Source organism: Aedes aegypti, chromosome 1 (assembly GCF_002204515.2).
Source record: "Aedes aegypti strain LVP_AGWG chromosome 1, AaegL5.0 Primary Assembly, whole genome shotgun sequence".
Classification (NCBI taxonomy): domain Eukaryota; kingdom Metazoa; phylum Arthropoda; class Insecta; order Diptera; family Culicidae; genus Aedes; species Aedes aegypti.
Genome location: NC_035107.1, coordinates 233,659,273 through 233,682,720, shown reverse-complemented (window position 1 = coordinate 233,682,720; position 23,448 = coordinate 233,659,273). Strand labels below are relative to the sequence as shown.

Genomic DNA, 23,448 nt, shown 5'->3' with positions numbered 1-23,448 from the left:
CACTACAGGAAATTATACTTTGAAATTATCGTGTTGTGTGGGTGAATTCAAATAATCGCCTCAAAACTCACAAGGATTCATTCGGATATCTTCAACAGTCTAAACAATATTTATTTTTCGATTCAAAATAAAAATTTATTTCGTTCTTCTCTCCCTTTCTCCACGGTACACCCATCACTGTCTGTGCTCATTTACAGCTCCATCAAGTTTTACAAAATTAACAGTAAAGTTATAACCATCATATTGCATAAAACTCTTTTCTCTTCGTTCCCCTCTTCGCTGCATACGTCTATAATTGGATGGGTTTTTTTTTCTAAGGGAACTTCTTCCTTTCGGGAGACGTGCTACCAGGACACGAAAATCAAGAAACAATCGGAAATAATAATAGTGAAAATGAAGTTTTGTTGCGCCTTAATAAATTACCTACCGACTAAGAAGGGGTGGGGGATACCCTCTTAACTCTTAACTCTCAAAGTCTGAAGAGAAAAACCAAAATTTTGTCAAAACCATCGCGTGTTGTGTTTGCTCGGGCAAACTGGACTCTGTTTTTTTTTCTATTTTAATGTGTACGTGTGTATGTGTTTGTGTGAGTGTACTCATTTTGCTCAACCCACACACTTGTCGTGTAAGAATTTGCTTAACTGTTTTATTTTGCACCATTGAAGTCGTCGTCTTTGCATTATGCTATTTGTTTGCTTACTATTATTGGGTTCTTCTTGTATTTGTTTTTATCTTTTATTATTTTGTTAAGTTGCTAGTTAAATTCGTTTCTGCGGCTACATTAAATATATATTGGATGTGTTTGCAAGTGGTGTTTTTTGGGAGGATTGGGCTGGGTCTATTTACAGCGGTGGATTTCTCTCTGCAGTGGTGAGTTTTGCTCTACAGGTTATGTTTGGATGAACGGCTCCAGTGGAATTGCATCCACGTGAGGAAATATTAAGCTTGTTTTGCTGTAAATTTACAAGTAAAAACGAAAAATGTCTTAAAACCTTTGTTTCTCGCGCGTTTGATTGATTCAAGCGGTTGGACGATAATTTTGGACATAATTTGAGTTTCTTCTCCTCTCTCTTAATTTTTGTTTAATAAGGAACATAATATCTACTCGCGAGAAGAAATACCAATCGGTGGAGATCAAATGTTTAGAATGTTTCGAATAAGGTGTGTACTAATTACGAATCTCATTTAACGTTACTCTTTCTCCCTCATCAGGGCTTAAATTCGATCTGTTTTCTAAAATTTTACAAATCATCGCCGACGTTGTCGCCATGACATGACATTTTATTCACTTTAAAACCAAAAGTGGTACGCGCAAACGAAACAAAAAACAATAATACATTTCAACATGAATATCACATTTCAATTGCTAAAACATCATCCATGGGAGACATTTCACACGTTCGTATCAAAGCGAGCATGAATCAGCAATTCCTACCTCATTTAGCCACCTTGGTTTTGTGTTTCTCGTTTAGTTTGTTTGCTTGCCTAACCTTAACTGTACACAATCTTGTTTCGCCTGTTTGCTCTTTAGTTTTAAGTAAAAATTTACAATTTAACTAACTGTTAACGTTTTGAACCTAACCTCACTTTTGCTCTTCATTACTAATCGGTTGTGATTCTTCTATTTAAGTGAAGAGCTTTGGGACCGCAAGGTCGCCCCCTTAGCCTTGGAGACACTATTCTACACGAAGCAAGTAACTTCCTGCATACACTAAACGTCTAAAACAAGTGAACACCAGTGATATACATATACATACGAAAGTAAACTTAATAGGAAAAGAAAACAAAAAAAGACAATAGTAATATAAAGTAGGATCACGCTCAGCTAGGATCTGTCCAATTGAGGGTTGTGTACGTTGAGCTGAAAACGAAAAGTTCCCTAAAAGTTTACTAACGACTGAGTATGGCTTGCATTTGTTTTCGGCAATTCGACAGATAATTTTTAGGATAATAGTGAAAAGTAGGGAAAATGGCATTTCAAACAAAACAATCATCCGTAAGACGTGTTCCATCCAGGCCAATGGGAAAATCCGATTTGGTGGTTGTACGGTTATCAAAAGAGGTTTCAACCTACCAGTAACGACGGCGCTTTTAATGGTGGTCATTGCGAATTACAGTTGAGCTGATTGATTCGCTAGCAGAAGATAAATTTAATGAAAACCTATCACAAACGCACTTGGATATTTTGTATCCGTCAACGAGCAGAAACAAAAGAAGTGACAATCCAAAAAGTGACTTTATTTGCATAAGAATTTGCTCCTTTCTTATACGGAATTGAAAGCCCCAAAAATATTCGCAATGGATCTCGGAAGCATTCCTAGTGTTATACAGGAACTTTCTCAATGTTTAAGCATCGATGATTCTTCCGAGAAGCATTCCAAATGCTTTTTAAAAGCAATAATTATCTATATTTCCTGGAAGCATTTTCATTGCTTTCCTAAAGCAATCCTAATGCTTCCCAGAAGCATCACCAATGTTTCTCACAAGCATTCGCGAAGCTTTCCATAAGAATTCGCAATGCTTGCCAGAAGCATTCTCAATACTTTCAAGAAGCAATCTCAATGCTTCTAAGGAGTATTCTCAATGCTTCAAAAAAAAAAAAATCTCAATGCTTCTAAGAAGCATTCTCAATGCTTCCAAGAATCATTCACAATGCGTCCCACAAGCACTTGCAATGATTCTCAGAAGAATTCTCAATGCTTCCCAAAAGCATTATCTATGCTTCCAGGAAGCACTCTCATTGCTTTCAAGAATATTTCTCAATGCTTCCCAGAAGCTTTATCAACGTTTATTAGAAGCATTCTCAATGCTTCCCAGAAGCATTCTCAATGCTTATCAGAAGCATTCTCTATGCTTCCAAGAAGCTTTCTCAATGCTTCCCAGGAGCATTCTCAATGCTTCCCAGAAACATTCTCAGTGCATCCCAGCAGCATTCTCAATGCTTCTCAGAAGCATTCTTAATGATTCCAAGAAGCTTTCTCTATGTTTTCAAGAACATTCTCAATGCTTTCAAGAAGCATTCTCCAAGCTTCCACAAAGCTTTCTCAATGCTTCCCAGAATTATTCTCAATGCTTCTGAGAAGTATATTTATTGCCCACAAGTATTCTCAATGCTTCCCAGAAGCATTCTCAATGCTTAACAGAAGCATTCTCAATGCTTAACAGAAGCATTCTCAATGCTTAACAGAAGCATTCTCAATGTCAAATCAAGCATGCTTATCGGAAGAACTCTCGATGCTTTTCAGGAATATGTTTCTTTAAATAAAACTCTTCACACAATTTGTAGCGGAGTTCGCAACGCACCTCAGAAATGTTCGCAATGCATAAGATTCTTTGTGCTTTCCTTAACAATTCCTTGCATTCTTAGTGCTTTCCTTAACAATTCCTGATACATTCCAGCACATTGTTAATGCTTTCCGTAAGAATCATCAATGCTTAAGGTGATTATAAAACGAAGCCAAACTTCGAACTTTCAAATGCACAAGACGAGAGTATCTGACAACAGATCGCGTTTAAAACCAATCAACTTACTTGCTTGCTGGTAGTGACCAATGGGATAGATTTTCAACGCGGAGCGCTTTTTAGTTCACAAGTCTTGTGCCCTTGAAAATTTGAGTTGTGGCTTCGTTTTATAATCACCTTAAAAAAACATTCTTAATGCTTTCCGGAAAAAATATCAATCCTTTTTGAAGGCATTCTGAATAGTTTCCGGGAGCGTTTTCAATGATTTTCCAGAGGCATTTTCATCGCTTTCCAGAAGCATTCTCAACGCTTTTCGGAAGCACAATCGAAACTCTCTGGAAGCATTCTCAATACTTCCCAGAGAATTCCTGATCACAGGATTCATTAGAAGGCTTCTTGGAAGTATACTCATTCTGAATCCTTTCCGAAAGCATTATCAATACTTCAGAAAAGCATTCTCAATGTTTCTGAGAAGCATTCCCAATGCTCTTGAGAAGCATTCTCAATACTTTCGGGAAGCATTTCCATAAGCTTTCTGAATGCTTTTAAGATGCATTTGCTTTGCTTACCTGAAGCTTTCTTAAGCTTTCCAGAAGTATTTCAAAGTTCTCGAGGGAAATTCCAAACCTTTCTTGAAGCATTTTCAATACATTCAAAGAAACATTCTTAATGCTTACCACAAAACTACTTTCAATGCTCCTGAAAAGCATTCTTGAAAATTCCCAGAAGCATTATCAAGAAATATTTTATCTTCGTCACATAAGCATTCTTCATGCTTCCTAAAAGCGCTTCAAGTGCATCCTAAATGCAATCGAAATAGAAGAAGCTTTGTGGTTAAGTTTTGTAGTAATTGCCAAAAAAAAAATCGGTAATAAAAGCATTCTCAATATTTTCCACAGAAGCGGCAATGCTTTCCAGAAGCACATTTTCAATACCGCTCAAAAAAGTTCTCGATGCTTCTCAGAAACATTCAAAATGAACTCTCTAAGCTTCTCAGAGGCTTTTCAAATGAATTCTCAATGTTCATCATACACCTAGAAACCATAAGCACTATTAACAAGCCGTAAATCACCAACATAGATGCATGCGTGCATTATAAAATCACTACAAATGCTTACACATCTTATAATAGCACTTCCAAAGCATAAAGTACTACATTGGCTCTGTATTCGCTTGTAAAGCATGTTTGCATGTAAGAGGGAGCAAAACATAAATCTTCTCACTACCACAATCGCAGATTTTTTGACGGGGAAAAGTGATGGAAATTGGTCTATTTGCTCCACAATTATTGTCATCTTCAGTGACCGAAAGTGCAAGGAGCAGGATTTCAGCAATCCAACATTAAGGGTGTCGCAGGGTCGAGACGCAAATGAGGGATTTACATCATCATCATATTTATACATTTCGAAGGCACCCTATTTTGCCTTTTCTGACATTATAATAGCATTATATGCGTACAAGAGCTGTCTAGCACTAAATGACTACCCTGAATGCGCATATAATGCTGGATTATCGTGCTTACTGGTGACTTGGGAAGGTATTTTCGTTACACAGGTGAACAAGTTGTTCCAAGTTGTTCAGATATATCATAAACACGTCTTGTTTCTGGGATACTGACAGTTGGATATGCATTGGAGTTAACTTGTATGCAAGTTTACCAACTTGTATGCTGATGTATGTGTTTTATTTGCTACATAAACAAGTTTTAATGCGCCACAGAGTAACGAAGTTTGTAGTAATTTCGTTATTTAAAAGGGTAAAAGGTGGTGATTTCGAGAAGTATTCTCGCACAACTTGTGATCTCGCCCTAAAAGCCATTGGTAACCGAGTGTGTAGCTTGTAGCTACCGAGGAAACAAATGGGTTTACACGTTATTCAACAATGTTACGATAAAGACAAGATCCTCCTCTATCTCCCAGTGGTGATAGTTTTCATCCAGGTCCATTAATTGGCTTAGAAACAAAGAGCTACACACTCGGTTACCAATGGCTTTTAGGGCGAGATCTCAAGTTATGTGAGTATTGTATCTGACAAAATAAGGGAATAAATGTAGTTTATATAGAGCCTACAATTGTGTTCGAAAATTCGATTGAACCGATACTAAACTTGACAATAAAATTTTCAAACTTCGTCTCATGCAAAATTCTAAATCCTATTTTGCTTGCTCCCGTCACCTGTCAAAAATTCTTGAAACCCGAATGTTGTTGTTTACGTTAGAAAAGATTACCATAATTTTACCAGACTAACAAGAAATTATTGCCGTGTGTAAATATACTGTGGAAAATTTTGACTGCTGAGTTGCGTGATTGACAACTCACGCATGAAAAATCTCAAGCGTGAGTTATGAGAAATTGAGTTTTTCACAACATTGCTGCCACACGATATACGAATGCGAAAATAGCAACTTTGGCAAAGAAAGCTCTCAGTTAATAACTGTGGAAGTGGTAATTAAACATGAAGTTGGGAAGCAGACTCTATCCCAGTGAGGACGTATTGCCAAGAAGAAGAATAAGAAGAAGTTTTCTCACAATTCAACCCCTGGATATCTCGAATGATAACCCGCAATTGATTCAGTCACTTTTCGGTTGTCACCCTCCTGTTTCATGCGTTGCAAGTCTCCTTCAAATTTTACTGTAATCTTGATACATAGTTCGTATTTAATTTCATTGATATCACAGTTCAAACTTGTAGTTTTTGCAGCTTTGACTCGTTTGGTTGGTTTTTTTTGTTTGTCTTACTTAGAAGAACCGTTCGATTCCGAATCCCATTTGAATCACTCTCTTTCGCCCATGTTTACTCAATTAAAAGTTACAATTATAAGTTTGGTTCGAATTTTGTGAGTTTAAATACAGTCGTTGCCTACGGTTTTACCAAAATAGTAGCCTACATCACACATGTTTCGATGAAAATAAAACCATTTCGAATAAATTTAGCATAAACCATTCTTGCAGAAGTCTTGGGACTTGATTTTTGGTGATACTTTTAACATTAAAACTTAAGGTTAACATACGTTTGCTACGCAAATGGAAGCGGCTGCCAAGCGTCTTTGTTGGCGTGAAACCTGTTGAAGAAAAGAGGAAGATAAGAGTTTTAAATCTGCCACCAAAAGTGAACCATGCATTTAGAATGAAGCTTTTGAAATCGTCACCCGTATTGTTTCATTACTGCTGATTAGTCATAAAGTGTAATATTCAATGTTATTTACTCGTCCAAATTCAAATCCCCCTCTTTCTCTAAGAGAACAACAACTCGCCGAAATCAGCCACGCCGCAGCATGAATGATTCAAATTCAAATCATTGTTATTTATTAATAACTAAGTACGGATGGGGCCCGTTTCTCCATGGAGGTTGTAGTTTGACCGTCAATCGATGCCAAATAATGAGAACTAGAACTGTCTGCACTTTGCCGCCCCATGCCGGTGCCTAATACCGAAACACATGTGGGAATTATTCATTTTCTATTTATATTTATTTTTAATCACAAATCAATCAGCGTGATATGGAAAATTTAGCAACTCTGCTAAACCGTCCTTCCACCCAACCAATGAGTGTTTTGTATGCAGTGGTGATTTTTTTCCAACGCCAACGACAGAGTGAGGGGGTAGAGGGAAAAAAATATTACCATTTGCAGCAACCCTTTTCGATTATTCAAAATTTATACACAAAATATGCATACGAGAGTGGAGTTAGTTGAAATCGATCCGTGTGGACCGTGTTCGGGTGGTGATGGCGAGCAAATTGAGGATTTGAAATGAGTGGTCCAACAGCAAAAGGGTGTGAGCAATGAAAGAATCCAGCGCATTTTGCAGAGCAGAGCCAGAGCAAAGCCAGAGCAAAGCCAGAGCAGAGCCAGCACAGAGCCAGACCAGAGCCAGGGCAAAGCCAGAACAGAGCCAGAGCAGAGCCATAGCAGAACCAGAGCAAAGCCAGAGCAAGGCCAGAGCAGAGCCAGAGCAGAGCCAGCACAGAGCCAGTGCAGAGCCAGAGCAGAGCCAGAACAGAGCCAAAGCAGAGCTAGAGCAGAGCCAGAGCACATCCAGAGCAGAGTCAGAGCAGAACCAGAGCAGAGCCAGAGCAGAACCAAAGCAGAGCCATAGCAGAACCAGAGCAAAGCCAGAGCAAGGCCAGAGCAGAGCCAGTGCAGAGCCAGTGCAGAGCCAGAGCAGAGCCAGAGCAGAGCCAGAACAGAGCCAGAGCAGAGCTAGAGCAGAGCCAGAGCACATCCAGAGCAGAGTCAGAGCAGAACCAGAGCAGAGCCAGAGCAGAACCAAAGCAGAGACAGAGCAGAGCCAGAGCAGAGCCAGAGCAGAGCCAGAGCAGAGCCAGAGCTGAGCCAGCCCGACTAAGGGTACATAACAAAATTATATCTGCATATGTTATTATGTTATAAGGTTTTTTCGAACATAGGTTGTTACAATTTTGATGCAGGATGTTGTTAAAATAACTAAAATTATAACAAAAAGTGTATGAACAGTAACATAAACATAACAAAATGTGTTTTAATTCTATCAAAAACATATCAAACCAAGTTATAATGTTTGATGCAATGTATCAAAATTATAATACTGTTCGATATACGATAATATTGTGTATTATTGAAATGCATAACTATCTATTCATTTTGTTATAATGTTGATAAAAATGAACAAAAAAAATATCTTAAAGGGAAATAAAACACATTATGTTATATTTATGATTTATTATGTTCTATGGATAACGCAGCCTAACAAAATTATATCATAATATGATATGCATATCATATTCTGATAAAATTTTATTATATTTTTGTTACAGAGCCAGAGCAGAGCCAGAGCAGAACCAAAGCAGAGACAGAGCAGAGCCAGAGCAGAGCCAGAGCAGAGCCAGAGCAGAGCCAGAGCAGAGCCAGAGCAGAGCCAGAGCAGAACCAAAGCAGAGACAGAGCAGAGCCAGAGCAGAGCCAGCGCAGAGCCAGAGCAGAGCCAGAGCACATCCAGAGCAGAGTCAGAGCAGAACCAGAGCAGAGCCAGAGCAGAACCAAAGCAGAGACAGAGCAGAGCCAGAGCAGAGCCAGAGCAGAGCCAGAGCAGAGCCAGAGCAGAGCCAGAGCAGAGCCAGAGCAGAGCCAGAGCAGAGCCAGAGCCAGAGCAGAGCCAGAGCAGAGCCAGAGCAGAGCCAGAGCAGAGCCAGAGCAGAGCCAGAGCAGAGCCAGAGCAGAGCCAGAGCAGAGCCAGAGCAGAGCCAGAGCAGAGCCAGAGCAGAGCCAGAGCAGAGCCAGAGCAGAGCCAGAGCAGAGCCAGAGCAGAGCCAGAGCAGAGCCAGAGCAGAGCCAGAGCAGAGCCAGAGCAGAGCCAGAGCAGAGCCAGAGCAGAGCCAGAGCAGAGCCAGAGCAGAGCCAGAGCAGAGCAGAGCCAGAGCAGAGCCAGAGCAGAGCCAGAGCAGAGCCAGAGCAGAGCCAGAGCCAGAGCAGAGCCAGAGCAGAGCCAGAGCAGAGCCAGAGCAGAGCCAGAGCAGAGCCAGAGCAGAGCCAGAGCAGAGCCAGAGCAGAGCCAGAGCAGAGCCAGAGCAGAGCCAGAGCAGAGCCAGAGCAGAGCCAGAGCAGAGCCAGAGCAGAGCCAGAGCAGAGCCAGAGCAGAGCCAGAGCAGAGCCAGAGCAGAGCCAGAGCAGAGCCAGAGCAGAGCCAGAGCAGAGCCAGAGCAGAGCCAGAGCAGAGCCAGAGCAGAGCCAGTGCAGAGCCAGTGCAGAGCCAGTGCAGAGCCAGAGCAGAGCCAGAACAGAGCCAGAGCAGAGCTAGAGCAGAGCCAGAGTGGAGCCAGAGCACACCCAGAGCAGAGCTAGAGCAGAGCCATAGCAGAACCAGAGCAAAGCCAGAGCAAGGCCAGAGCAGAGTCAGAGCAAAGCCAGAGCAGAGCCAGTGCAGAGCCAGAGCAGAGCCAGAACAGAGCCAGAGCAGAGCTAGAGCAGAGCCAGAGTGGAGCCAGAGCACATCCAGAGCAGAGTCAGAGCAGAACCAGAGCAGAGCCAGAGCAGAACCAAAGCAGAGACAGAGCAGAGCCAGAGCAGAGCCAGAGCAGAGCCAGAGCTGAGCCAGCCCGACTAAGGGTACATAACAAAATTATATCTGCATATGTTATTATGTTATAAGGTTTTTTCGAACATAGGTTGTTACAATTTTGATGCAGGATGTTGTTAAAATAACTAAAATTATAACAAAAAGTGTATGAACAGTAACATAAACATAACAAAATGTGTTTTAATTCTATCAAAAACATATCAAACCAAGTTATAATGTTTGATACAATGTATCAAAATTATAATACTGTTCGATATACGATAATATTGTGTATTATTGAAATGCATAACTATCTATTCATTTTGTTATAATGTTGATAAAAATGAACAAAAAAATATCTTAAAGGGAAATAAAACACATTATGTTATATTTCTGATTTATTATGTTCTATGGATAACGCAGCCTAACAAAATTATATCATAATATGATATGCATATCATATTCTGATAAAATTTTATTATATTTTTGTTACAGAGCCAGAGCAGAGCCAGAGCAGAGTCTAGCAAGGTCAGAGCAGAGACAGAGCAGCACCAAAGCAGAGCCAGAGCAGAGCAAGAATTCATCTAGAAATTTGATAGGAAAAAAAATCTCCGAGGATGCGACCAAGAATTCTGCCACAAGTTACGAAAAGTATTGCAAAAAAAAACAGGGATTGCACCAGTTTAGGGATTTGACTAGGCAAAATTCTTCCATTGACTCCACTAGCGACTCCACCGGAATTTTTACAAGGAAGTCTTCCAAGGATTCCACCAGTGCCTTCTTTACGGATTTTACCAGGCATTATTCCTAAGATTCCAGCAAAAATTCTTCCAAAGAATCCTTGAAGAAGTTCACGAGTAATTGCACATGGAATTTCACCAGTATTTCCTCCAGGGATTCAACCATGAATGCAACCAGAAGTTTCTCCTAGGATTCGACCAGGATTTTTTTTTTTTTTCAGGGAAAACAAACTAGAATTTCTTTAATAATTTCACCCAGGAATTCCGAAAAGTATGTTTCAATGATTACCTCAGAAATTCCTTGTGGAATTCCAGCAACGAGTCAATGAGAAGTTCTACCAAGATTTTTTTATGGAATATTTCTTGAGACTTCGCTTGAGTGACTCTTCGAGATTCCACCGGGAAGTTATACAAATATTCACCCATTCATTCTTTTGGAATATCCGAGAATATTTTTCCTTTAGTTTTTTATTCAAATCCTTTGGTAAATATCTTAAGGAATTCCTTGTAGAATTCATGGACAAATCATGTTAGAATCTCAGTCGGACATCCTGGTGAAGTCGCCTAACGAATTGCGGTTGGAATCCTCAGAGAAGATACTAGGGAAAACTTTGGAGAAGGTTTGGTGGAATCGATGAGAGATTATTCCTGGAGGAATCCCAGAGAAAACACTGGTGGAATGCTTGAAAGAGATATTTGTGGAAATTTTGGTAGAATTGCTGATAGAAAATTTGGAGAAATTACTGATAAAATATCTGTTGGAATGACTGAAACAATTCCTGGTGTAATCCTAATATTGCTGATGAAATTTTTGTTGGAATTTCGGACGGAATCTCTTGAGGAATTGTACATGTAATCCTTGGAAAAATAACAGGTAGAATCATTAGAGAAATTCCTGGTAGATACCCTGGATTAATTCCTATTCCAAACCCTGGGAGAATTTTTGGTTGGATCTCTGGAGGAACCCCAGGTTAAATCTTTAGAGGCTTTCTTGTTGGAATCCCCAAGAGTATTGCAAGTTGAAACTCTGATGGAATTCTTGGTGGAATTCCTAGAAGAATTCTTCGAGAATATTCAGGTGGGATCGCTAGTCGAATTCCATGAGAAAATACTGGTGGAGTACTATGAGGAAAAATTGGTTGAAATTATTCTCAATGCAATCTCTGAAAGAGTTTCTGGTAGAAATTCCTGGTGAAATCTCTGGAGGAATTCCCTGTGGAATCTCTACAAAAGTTCGTTGTGAACCTCTGGAGGAAATACTGTTGGAAAACTTAGAGGGCTTCCGGCTGATATCCCTAAATTCGTTCGGTGAAGTCGCTGGAGGAATTGCCGATGGAATTTATTAAATAACTCCTTGTAAAATTCCTGAAGAAGTTCTCGAAATCAATCTCCAGAAAAAGAAAACTAATCTCCAGAAGAATTCGTGGGGTAATCTCTGAAAGACTTTTGTACAACTTTTCTTTAGTTGACGATTTCCAGAGGAGTCTTTGAGGAACGGCAATAGGAATGTTGAATAGAATACTTGTATGAATTCCGGGAGAAACTCTTGGGTTTTTTCGGGAAAAGTTCTTGAACAAATGTTTAAACAAATATCTAGATGATTTCCTAGAGAAATTCCTGGTAAAATTTCTGATGGGGTTTCCGAAAAAAATCTAACAGAAATTGGAAATTTTCTGGAATTGCTTTTGGAATTTCTGGAGGATTCCCATATGGAATCCTTAGATAAATTCTTACAGACAGATCTGAAGGAATTCCTGGGTGAATCATTTAAAGCATTCTTCTTCTTCTTTCTGGCGTTACGTCCCAACTGGGACAAAGCCTGCTGCTCAGATTAGTGTTCTTGTGAGCACTTCTACAGTTATTAAATGAGAGCTTTCTTTGCCGATTGATCATTTTTGCATGTGTATATCGTGTGGCAGGTACGAAGATACTCTATGCCCTGGGAATCGAGAAAATTTCCTTTACGAAAAGAACCTCGACCAGCGGGATTCGAACCCACAACCCTCAGCATGGTCATGCTGAATAGCTGCGCGTTTACCGCTACGGCTATCTGGGTTCCATTGAGAGCATCTCTGGATCTTTTGAAGGTATTTCTGCCAACCCCTGGAGAAATTCTCAAGAAAAAAGTGAAGGAATTCACGTAGAAATTTCAGGATAAACACTAGAGAGAATTTCTGAAAAATATCACTGAGAAATGCAAGGTGTGATTTTTGAAAGAATACCTGGATAAATTCCTGGATTAGTTCGCAAATCTGTAGAGGAATTTCTGGTTAAATCTTTGAAGTAATTCCTGATGAAATCACTGGAGGTTTTTTTGGCAGAATTCCTAACCAGTCCCTGATAACATTTTACGGAACCCCTAAGGAATATTATTGGAAATCCCTGTTTAAAGTAAAAGAACACTATCGATAAGAATTCTGGAAGAATTTTTTGTAGAAAATCTTGAAGAAATTCCTAAATGAATCCCAGGTGGAATTCCTCGAGGAATCCTTGAACAAATTCCTAAAGAAATTTCGTTGGAGAAATTTGGAAGTATATTTCATGATATATGCTTGGGGGAGTTAAGTGCGAAATTTCGAGTTCATGAATGATTAATTGATGGAATCTTGAAGAAATTGCAAAGTTTGAGCAATTTCTAGTGAAATCTCTGAAGGAGTATTACCTAGAGGGATTCTTGGAGCAATCGCTGGAAGAATTTCAGGCACAACCCCTGGACGAATTTCTGAAACTGTTTGTGTTTCTTTCCAACTTAAATAATAAATTCCGGTACTATGTTGCCAATGAGGAAATACCAGAGGACGTTGGATTAGCTGAGGTTCCGCACTAATCTTATTTTAAATTAGTTTGTCTCGGTTCTGTTTGTTTTCTTGTCTCTGGAGTGCGGCATCATTTACTCATAGTTATTTATCAATTTTTTTTATCGGATTGATATTGGCCGCGATTTCTGGCTATTCGCCTTCACGGGAACAACAGTCACTTTTACTTGAGGAATAATGGAGCAGTACATTTTTCTGACGACAAAATGACAGCTCCATTTGGTTTGCACGGCAGGCGTTACCGACGTTATGAAATCAGTTCTATTGCTCAGCAGCGTACAGCTAAAGTAATTCTGGTAGCGGAATCATTGCTTGACCGTTTCTGGTCGTATCCTTCTGAAATGAAATCACTTCCTTCCTTTAAACCTGCGAGACCCGGAAACGCAAGCAAGCCGATTACTACATCCCTCCTCCCAAAATGCACCAAACTGCAATAATGGTGACGGGTGGTGGCATTTGCATTCCGTCACCAGACAGACGAAGTCCACCCCTCGCCGTCTCATCTTCCTTCCCACACCAGGGATTGTGTAATTCATTTTTAATGAATATCGACGGCAGCAAATCAACGGCAGAGGCGGGTGGCTTTTGCGAACCAGAATTCCCCATGCTGTCACCCGTCATCGCCACACGTAAGCTCATTTGCACTGCAGGCACTTGTGCGTTGTGTTGTTTTACGAGTTTGAGAAACAGTTAAAATTTTGCAAATAGCTTTCGGATACTGACGACGCGCACATGTTTTCACGCGCCCGCAGTAGAATCTAGAAAAACGGATTTTACACACAAAGTTATAAGCGGGGACCGGTTGGATTAGCTCCACTCAAGATGTCTACCAGTCATATTTTCTCGTTTTCCGACGTTCCTACTCGACCAATGTTTAATTTCTTATGCTCGCTTCGGCGATCTTTGTCGCATTACATTTTAAGTGCATCGGTCTGCAGTGACTGCGACGAGAGGCGCTGCAACTAGCGGAAAGAGATATGTTTGCGAATTTACGACCGGGTTTTTACGATCGCCATAAAGTCGCATTTAGCGCGTCTTGTGTTCCAAACACTACTGCCGCAAAACCTATGCGGGGTAACGAAACTATTTTCCTCCGACCCCGATGCGTTTTGTGTTGTCTGTTGCAACCTTTTTTTACGTTCTCGAGAATCGACTACCACGGTGCTATCTAGACAGTTATTATCAAAAAAACAATCTTGATGGTGATCTGTTTTTTAAAAGTGATTTAATAGTATCATTTCAAACATTACATTAATTTCTTATATCTTGGTGTTCTGTGTTAGGAAACAGTCCTAATTTGGTGATACAAAATTAAGCTTTTATTAACATTTTGTTAACAACATATTACATTTCATTTGCCGTAGCAGTTCAGAATTTTTACGTATGAGTCGATTTCACCTGGTTAAAGGCCGGTTTGCTACTGACAAGAAAAGGAATCGCCTATCTCGATGCGTGGAAAATTTCTCCCAAGAAATGGTCAAGAAAATCACTTTTTTCTGATCGCAGTACGCAGTTGAGAAGAAATGTCACATCAAAGGGGGCTCTCTGTAGGAAATTTCTTGACCCTTTCAGTCAAGGAATTTCTTTACTTTTCTTGAGCGAAACAGCATACTTAGCTTAAAAGAGAAAAAAAAGTGTTTTCAATTTACTTTACATAACATAACTTAAATACCGTTTTGATTCGAAACCCGTACAGCTTCAAATTCCGGACACTCTACTTTGTATGGGAAAGATTTCACTCGAAATGTTTCAAAATGCGCCGTCAAAAAGTTCCCAATTTGAATGATGATTTTTATAAACATTTTACATAGCAATCCATGAAAATTTACAATGTTCAACTAGTTTTGACGTTTTTCTTACGGCTTAGTGCGTTTAACTAATGATTCGATTATTCTGATTGTGTTTTTCAAGAGCTGTCCGGAATTCGAAACAAAGTGTCCGGAATATGAAGCGAAAGTGTGGTTGTGTCCGGAATAAAAATCTTGAAGTGGCCGAACATTTTTATCGATTAAAGTGAATTAAAGATGTGGAATCCGAACCTTCGCCCACCATTAGAAATTTAAGTGTTTGCAAGGCCTGATTACGCTAAAGTTTTGTACAGAACGATTCAATGTATATGTGTAGTGATTAGTTGTACTTCACTGAAGCCTAAGTCCGTAATATGAATCAAAACGGTATATAACGCATTAGGCGTGGTAAAAGAAGACTTACTTACTTACTTACTTATTTGGCTTTACATCAATTATCTTGATAAAGCCTCGCCAACAATATTTCGCCAATTCCCTCGGTTCATGGCCGCTTCTCTCCATCCTCGACTGTGACCCACGCTCTCCAGGTCCTGGTGTACCTGGTCAATCCACCTAGCTCGCTGCGCCCCACGCCTTCTTGTTCCGACCGGATTCGTGGCGAACACCATCTTTACAGGGTTGTTGTCCGGCATTCTTGCAACATGCCCTGCCCAGCGTATCCTTCCAGCTTTAGCTACCTTCACGATACTGGGTTCGCCGTAGAGTTGAGCGAGCTCGTGGATCATCTTCGCCGCCACACGCCGTTCTCCTGCACGCCGCCGAAGATCGTCCTTAGCACTCGGCGTTCGAAAACCCCAAGAGCTTGCAAGTCCTCCTCGAGCATAGTCCACGCCTCATGCCCATAGAGGACTACCGGTCTTATGAGCGTTTTGTACATCGTGCATTTAGTGCGGGGGTAAATCTTTCTTGACCGCAGTTTCTTCTGGAGCCCATAGTAGGCACGACTTCCGCTAATGATGCGCCTTCGTATTTCCCGACTAACATTGTTGTCAGCCGTCAACAAGGATCCGAGGTAGACGAACTCGTCCACCACCTCGAAGGTATCCCCGTCTATCGTAACACTGCTTCCTAGGCGGGCCCTGTCACGCTCAGTTCCGCCAACCAGCATGTACTTTGTTTTCGACGCATTCACCATTAGCCCGACTCTTGTTGCTTCGCGTTTCAGGCGGGTGAACAAATCTGCCACCGTTTCAAATTTTCTCCCAATAATATCCATGTCGTCCGCGAAGCAAACAAATTGTCCGGATCTCGTGAAAATCGTGCCTCGACTGTTAAGTCCGGCTCTCCGCATGACACCTTCAAGCGCAATATTGAACAACAGGCACGAAAGTCCGTCGCCCTGTCGTAGTCCCCGCCGAGACTCGAACGAACTGGAGTGTTCGCCCGAGATCTTCACGCAGTTTTGCACACCGTCCATCGTTGCTCTGATCAATCTTGTGAGCTTCCCGGGAAAGCTGTTCTCGTCCATGATTTTCCATAGCTCTATGCGTTCGATACTATCGTATGCCGCCTTGAAATCGATGAATAAATGGTGCGTAGGGACCTGGTACTCACGGCATTTCTGGAGGATTTGCCGCACGGAAAAGATCTGGTCCGTTGTCGAGCGGCCGTCGATGAAACCTGCTTGATAACTTCCCACGAACTCGTTTGCTATAGGTGATAGACGACGGAAGAGAATCTGGGATAGCACTTTATAGGCGGCGTTTAGGATGGTGATTGCACGATAATTTTCACACTCCAGTTTGTCGCCCTTTTTGTAGATAGGGCATATAACGCCTTGCTTCCACTCCTCCGGTAGCTGTTCCGTTTCCCAGATTCTGACTATCAGCCGATGCAGAAAAGCGGCCAACCTGTCCGGGCCCATCTTGATGAGTTCGGCTCCGATACCATCCTTGCCAGCGGCTTTGTTGTTCTTGAGCTGTTGAATGGCATCCTTAACTTCCCCCATCGTGGGAGCTGGTTGATTTCCGCTGTCCGCTGTGCTGACGTAGCCATCGCCTTCGCTGTCCTGACCTTCTGTGCCTGTGTTCTCTGCGCCATTCAGGTGTTCATCGTAGTGCTGCTTCCACCTTTCGATCACCTCGCGTCCGTCCGTCAAGATGCTCCCATCCTTATTCCGGCACATCTCAGCACGCGGCACGAAGCCTTTGCGGGATGTGTTGAGCTTCTGATAGAACTTCCGCGTTTCTTGAGAACGGTACAGCAACTCCATCTCTTGGCATTCCACCTCTTCCAGGCGGCGCTTTTTGTCCCGGAATAGGCGGGTTTGCTGTTTCCGCTTCAGTCTGTATCGTTCCACGTTTTGCCGCGTACCATGCTGCAGCATTACAGCCCGCGCTGCATTCTTCTCCTCTAAAACCTCCTGGCACTTCTCGTCGAACCAATCGTTTCTTGAGCTCCGTTCCACATATCCGACAACGCTTTCGGCAGCGTCGTTAATGGCTGCTTTGACTGACCTCCAGCAGTCCTCAAGAGGGGCCCTATCGAGCTCGCCCTCATCCGGCAACGCTGCCTCAAGATGCTGCGCGTACGCATTGGCGACATCCGGTTGTTTCAGCCGCTCGAGATTGTACCGGGGCGGGCGTCGGTACCGTACATTGTTGATGACGGATAGTTTTGGGCGCAGTTTCACCATCACCAGGTAGTGGTCGGAGTCAATGTTGGCGCCACGATAGGTTCTGACGTCGGTTATGTCGGAGAAGTGCCGTCCATCGATCAAAACGTGGTCGATTTGCGATTCTGTCTGCTGAGGTGATCTCCAGGTGTACCGATACGGGAGGCTGTGCTGGAAATAGGTGCTACGAATGGCCATGTTCTTGGAGGCGGCAAAATCTATCAGTCGTAGGCCGTTCTCGTTCGTCAGCCGGTGGGCGCTGAACTTTCCAATCGTCGGTCTGAACTCCTCCTCCTGGCCAACCTGAGCGTTCAAATCTCCTATGATGATCTTGACGTCGTGGCTTGGGCAGCGGTCGTACTCGCGTTCGAGCTGCGCGTAAAATGCGTCCTTGTCATCATCAGTGCTTCCGGAGTGTGGGCTATGCACGTTGATTATGCTGAAGTTAAAGAATCGGCCTTTGATTCTTAACTTGCACATTCGTTCATTGATCGGCCACCACCCGATCACGCGCCTTTGCATATCACCCATCACTATGAAAGCTGTTCCCAGCTCGCGTGTGTTGCCGCAGCTCTGGTAGATGGTATGATTACCTCTAAACGTTCGCACCAATGCTCCTGTCCAGCACACCTCCTGCAGCGCTACGATGTCGAAACCGCGAGTCTTCAGTACATCGGAGAGTATGCGAGTACTTCCAATGAAGTTGAGAGATTTGCAGTTCCACGTACCGAGTTTCCAATCGCTAGTCCATTTTCGTCGCTGTGGTCTTTGCCGATTGTTCCGGTCCGTATTCTCTCGTTGACGTTCCTGTGCTGATGTGTTTTTACGGCTGGCTCGCAGGGCCTGACACCAACCCCCTAGATTTCCGGAGGACCATTCCCCCTAAATGTTCGGAGGGCCATAGTGCGCAGTTTAGCTTAAAGTCCTTCTCTGGCACTCGGACGATGATCAGCCGCCCCTGACATGGGGAACAGACGCTGTTGAGAGCCGCTCCTAACGTGGAGTACAGACGCTCCAGGTTTGCAAAAGCAAAAGCTGGTAAAAGAAGAGTTTTGTCTAAAATTATTAATTATTTTATTTAACATTTGTTCCAATGTTTCAACATTGGATATTCTATGTAACTCGTTAGTACTATACTGCCCATACTCGCATAACAGTCCCATTTATATAGGGAATCCCATAGAATATGGGACTGTTATGCGAGTATGGGCAGTATACCAGGGAGGGAGCTTCAGAATCATTTTCCAAATTTTCTTTTGAGTCCTCTGCAGAGCTTTCTTCCTGGTGCTACAACAGCTAGTCCATATTGGTACAGCATACAACATGTTCTTTAGCAAAAGTTCGAAATGGATACATACATTTTATATACTGGTGACATTTGGCTTGAATGCCCTTAATATGGTTTTTGAAAGATCTTGAGCCCAAGATTCTTAATTGGAACCTCTCTCTTCGTGACAAAATATGTTCTGGTGCTTTTGGTATATGTGGGAACATTATAAGTTTAGTTTTCAGTGTTTGTGTTTGTATCAAACACCCTTCTGCGGCGAAGTGAAACTGGACTGGTGTTAAAACAAAGCCGATCGTACAAAAGTGTACTCCTTATGCGTCCACTCAAAATATTGCAGAAAAATACAATGTCTGCGACCTGATGTCTGTTGCTTATGCTGTCGATATCTACAAGGCGGCAAAGTTCATCGTAATCAGGCATTTGTTCTCTAGTCCATCCTAGGTTTCTCAGCGCAAATTTTACGAACTTTCTCTGGATTGCCTCAAGTCTCTGCACATGTATATCATATTGGGGACGCCACACAACGCTCGCAAAATCAAGCTTAGTCCTAACTAGGTTGGTGTAGATTGTTAAAATAGCATGAGGATCATCGAAATCTCGGCCAAAACGTCGGGTCAGCGCGAATAGTTGAGGTGATTCCTTAACAACTGTGTTGATGTGGTCGTTAAACGTTAAGCACTGATCCATCGTCACACCTAGATCTCGAACAGTTTCTACTTACAGGAATTCTATCAAACTTGGAGTTCTGATAATTAAACTGAAGTGTAAGATTTGACTGATAACTTTGAATTATTCTAACAATGTATGTTGGAAAATTAAAGTTTTTTAGTTTTACGATCAAACTTTCATGCCAAACACTGTCGAATGCTTTTTCTATGTCTAGAAGTGCATGACAAGTAGAATAGCCTTCAGATTTGTTGGAATGAATCAAATTTGTTACGCGTAAAAGTTGATGAGTGGTCGGAATCCGAACTGTTCATTGACAAAACTTGAATTGTCATTGCTGTGGACTATCATTCTGTTCAAAACGACGTTCTCAAACAGTTTACTGATGGAGGAAAGCAAACTGATTGGACGATAGCTAGAAGCTTCTGCAGGATTATTGTCTGGCTTTAAAAATGTTACAACTTTAGCATTTTTCCGTTTGTCAGGGAAATGTGCTAATTGAAAACTTCTGGTCAACAATTCCCTCCCATCCCCAAATTGACCAGCATTCGGACACAGCCGGCGCCGGTATTGTTTGTTATAATAATGAGAGCACCAGTATTTATACATTGAAGATGCTATTGATCCTGAGTAGCATCTCTTGGTTCCCTATGTAAGAACAGCTGTTCTTGCAATAACGGAGTAGCAACTGCGGGCGGTCAATCATGCTCATGCTCAAATGTGCTAATTGAAAACATTTGACGAATATATCCACTAAGAATGATAAGCTACTTTCTGGAAGTTTCTTGATGAGGATAGAAAAAAATCCATCATCGCCAGGAGCTTTAAACGTCCTCTTGACAGAGAATGTTTTCCTAGTCCTGAGTAACTTGATTTTCTTTGGACTAGTAAGTCCTAAATTTTGCGCGCTTTCAAACACACAGTGACTGTCGCTTAGGTATTTTCGGCTGCTGAGTGTCGAGGCTATACATTTGGAAAGCCTGGATTCAAGTGAAGCAACAAAGGATGTCGCCAATCGTGATCAGTTGTTCCGAATTTGAAGGGTTTAGGTAGGAGATCTACCTTAGGGAGATACGGGTTCCAAAATGAAAAAAACGAGACTGCCGCGTCATGCCGGAGCTTCTTAGAGATCACGAATTTCATCTCAAACATCTTGAAGAGAAGAAGCACATTTTTTTCCTTACGGCAACACAAATTGATGTACCGTCAAACGGGGCAACTTGCAATTTTTCGACATATAACCGAATTATCGTTTCGTTTAGCATAAAGTTAAGAGCTAGTTCGCTAGAACAGCAAGTGGGACAAAATGACCCCCAGTGATTTCATGTCACTAAACATGCAAAATCACAAAAACTGATATAACTATAGTAAAAGTGCACGGGGTTCGAGTTATTTGGCTTTACATCAATTATCTTGATAAAGCCTCGCCAACAATATATCGCCAATTCCCTCGGTTCATGGCCGCTTCTCTCCATCCTCGACTGTGACCCACGCTCTCCAGGTCCTGGTGTACCTGGTCAATCCACCTAGCTCGCTGCGCCCCACGCCTTCTTGTTCCGACACCATCTTTACAGGGTTGTTGTCCGGCATTCTTGCAACATGCCCTGCCCAGCGTATCCTTCCAGCTTTAGCTACCTTCACGATACTGGGTTCGCCGTAGAGTTGAGCGAGCTCGTGGTTCATCCTTCGCCGCCACACGCCGTTCTCCTGCACGCCGCCGAAGATCGTCCTTAGCACTCGGCGTTCGAAAACCCTAAGAGCTTGCAAGTCCTCTTCGAGCATAGTCCACGCCTCATGCCCATAGAGGACTACCGGTCTTATGTGCGTTTTGTACATCGTGCATTTGGTGCGGGGGTGAATCTTTCTTGACCGCAGTTTCTTCTGGAGCCCATAGTAGGCACGACTTCCGCTGATGATGCGCATTCGTATTTCCCGACTAACATTGTTGTCAGCCGTCAACAAGGATCCAAGGTAGACGAACTCGTCCACCACCTCGAAGGTATCCCCGTCTATCGTAACACTGCTTCCTAGGCGGGCCCTGTCGCGCTCAGTTCCGCCAACCAGCATGTACTTTGTTTTCGACGCATTCACCATTAGCCCGACTCTTGTTGCTTCGCGTTTCAGGCGGGTGAACAAATCTGCCACCGTTTCAAATTTTCTCCCAATAATATCCATGTCGTCCGCGAAGCAAACAAATTGTCCGGATCTCGTGAAAATCGTGCCTCGACTGTTAAGTCCGGCTCTCCGCATGACACCTTCAGCGCAATATTGAACAACAGGCACGAAAGTCCGTCGCCCTGTCGTAGTCCCCGCCGAGACTCGAACGAACTGGAGTGTTCGCCCGAGATCTTCACGCAGTTTTGCACACCCTCTATCGTTGCTCTGATTAATCTTGTGAGCTTTCCGGGAAAGCTGTTCTCGTCCATGATTTTCCATAGTTCTATGCGGTCGATATTATCGTATGCCGCCTTGAAATCGATGAACAAATGGTGCGTAGGGACCTGGTATTCACGGCATTTCTGGAGGATTTGCCGCACCGAAAAGAACTGGTCCGTTGTCGAGCGGCCGTCAATGAAACCTGCTTGATAACTTCCCACGAACTCGTTTGCTATAGATGATAGACGACGGAAGAGAATCTGGGATAACACTTTATAGGCGGCGTTTAGGATGGTGATTGCACGATAATTTTCACACTCCAGTTTGTCGCCCTTTTTGTAGATAGGGCATATAACGCCTTGCTTCCACTCCTCCGGTAGCTGTTCCGTTTCCCAGATTCTGACTATCAGCCGATGCAGACAAGCGGCCAACCTGTCCGGGCCCATCTTGATGAGTTCGGCTCCGATACCATCCTTGCCAGCGGCTTTGTTGTTCTTGAGCTGTTGAATGGCATCCTTAACTTCCCCCATCGTGGGAGCTGGTTGATTTCCTCTGTCCGCTGTGCTGACGTAGCCATCGCTTTCGCTGTCCTGACCTTCTGTGCCTGTGTTCTCTGCGCCATTCAGGTGTTCATCGTAGTACTGTTTCCACCTTTCGATCACCTCGCGTCCGTCCGTCAAGATGCTCCCATCCTTATCCCGGCACATCTCAGCTCGCGGCACGAAGCCTTTGCGGGATGTGTTGAGCTTCTGATAGAACTTCCGCGTTTCTTGAGAACGGTACAGCAACTCCATCTCTTGGCATTCCACCTTTTCCAGGCGGCGCTTTTTGTCCCGGAATAGGCGGGTTTGCTGTTTCCGCTTCAGTCTGTATCGTTCCACGTTTTGCCGCGTACTATGCTGCAGCATTGCAGCCCGCGCTGCATTCTTCTCCTCTAAAACCTCCTGGCACTCCTCGTCGAACCAATCGTTTCTTGAGCTCCGTTCCACATATCCGACAACGCTTTCGGCAGCGTCGTTAATGGCTGCTTTGACTGTCCTCCAGCAGTCCTCAAGAGGGGCCCTATCGAGCTCGCCCTCATCCTGCAACGCTGCCTCAAGATGCTGCGCGTACGCATTGGCGACATCCGGTTGTTTCAGCCGCTCGAGATTGTACCGGGGCGGGCGTCGGTACCGTACATTGTTGATTACGGATAGTTTTGGACACAGTTTCACCACCATGGTCGGAGTCAATGTTGGCGCCACGATAGGTTCTGACGTCGGTTATGTCGGAGAAGTGCCGTCCATCGATCAAAACGTGGTCGATTTGCGATTCTGTCTGCTGAGGTGATCTCCAGGTGTACCGATACGGGAGGCTGTGCTGGAAATAGGTGCTACGAATGGCCATATTCTTGGAGGCGGCAAAATCTATCAGTCGTAGGCCGTTCTCGTTAGTCAGCCGGTGGGCGCTGAACTTTCCAATCGTCGGTCTGAACTCTTCCTCCTGGCCAACCTGAGCGTTCAAATCTCCTATGATGATCTTGACGTCGTGGCTTGGGCAGCGGTCGTACTCGCGTTCGAGCTGCGCGTAAAATGCGTCCTTGTCATCATCAGTGCCTCCGGGATGTGGGCTATGCACGTTGATTATGCTGAAGTTAAAGAATCGGC

The 23,448-nt window shown here is 43.0% G+C and overlaps 1 protein-coding gene and 1 long non-coding RNA gene across 11 annotated transcripts in view; both read right to left on the bottom strand.

Annotated features, from left to right (window-relative positions):
• Nucleotides 1-314: 314 nt before the first annotated feature.
• On the bottom strand, nt 315-5,355 carry LOC110674030. Its single transcript, XR_002498587.1, has 2 exons — nt 3,640-5,355; nt 315-3,434 (listed from the first exon to the last, which is right to left on the bottom strand). It is a non-coding gene; the product is annotated as an uncharacterized LOC110674030 (long non-coding RNA).
• Nucleotides 5,356-6,098: 743 nt separating this feature from the next.
• Nucleotides 6,099-23,448, bottom strand: part of LOC5571521 (protein doublesex) — a 552,051-nt gene continuing 534,701 nt past the window's right edge. For all 10 annotated transcript variants that reach the window (XM_021837269.1, XM_021837268.1, XM_021837271.1 and 7 more), the window contains one exon: nt 6,099-6,523. The gene's annotated coding sequence lies outside the window, so the exon portion shown is untranslated. The remainder of the gene's footprint in view (nt 6,524-23,448) is intronic.